Genomic DNA, 1,289 nt, shown 5'->3' on the forward strand with positions numbered 1-1,289 from the left:
TATCAAGAAATACCATATACATGTGTTGGAAGATACAATATTATAAAGATATCAATACTCCCAAATTAATCTAATCAAACACTTTGTTTATGTAATTGGAAAAGCTAACTCTAAGCTTTTTTTTTCCCACATTAAAACTTTTTTAATTTTTTAATTTTATTTAAAAAATTTTTTTAACTTTTTTTTTTTTTTTTTTGTGACTGGTAAGGGGATCATAACCCTTGGCTTGGTGTCCGCGGTCAGCCAGTGAGTGCACCGGCCATCCCTATATAGGATCCGAACCCGCGGCCTCGGCACTCCCAGTGCCACATTCTCCCAAGTGAGCCACAGGGCTGGCCCAAATTTTTTTAACTTTTTACCATGAAAGATTTAATATATACACAATAAATCCAGCTACAGCAATCACTTACTATGGCCAATCTTATTTGTAACCCCCCACCTATTTTCTGCCTTCCCTCCGGATTGTTTTAAGTAAATCCCAGTATCATAGCATTCATCTGTATATATTTCAGTATGTGTATTTAAAAGCTAAGAATTCTTTTATAAAAGACATAACCGCAGTATATAATCACATTTCTTAAATCAATAATAATTCCTTAATATAATCAAACACTAAACATATTTAAATTTCTCCAGTTCACTCCCCCTCCCTCTTAATTTCTTACACTTGATTTTTTAACATCAGGATCCAAACAAATTCTGCTTGTTGCATTGGTTGCTATGTTAAAATTTTTTAAAATTAAAAATGTACTCCCTCAGTAAATTAACATTAATTTTTTCCTTCAGCATTAATTAGTTAACATTAATTTTTCCCTCAACATTAGCCACATTGTAAGTGTGTAGTAGCCACATGTAGCTGCAGGCTACCATATTGGACAGTGCAGATAAGAATATTCCCATCACTGCAGAAAGTTCTGTCTGACAGAGGTGGTTTAGAATATTGGACTATTAATGATAGAAACTGTGGTTAAAGTTATATTCTCTTACAGATGAACCCATGAAAACAGAAAAAATAATAGGGCCAGGGGAGCAAATGGTAAGTATGGATGACTTGTCAGTCACCTGGAATGATATGTTCAAGCAATGTGGACCCAATCACTTGACTGAATTAAATAGAAGAAGAAAAAAAAAAAGGCATAGTACAATTCCCTCTCCAACTAGAGAATTTTTATTTCTTCCCAAGGTCCAAGGTATACAAAGAGCAAAAAGTCTCAAACAGTATCAATCTTTATTTTTATTTATTTATTTTATTGAATTTTTATTGAATCAAAATTTATTATACATATTTT

Source organism: Galeopterus variegatus, unplaced genomic scaffold (assembly GCF_000696425.1).
Source record: "Galeopterus variegatus unplaced genomic scaffold, G_variegatus-3.0.2 Scaffold1303, whole genome shotgun sequence".
NCBI lineage: Eukaryota > Metazoa > Chordata > Mammalia > Dermoptera > Cynocephalidae > Galeopterus > Galeopterus variegatus.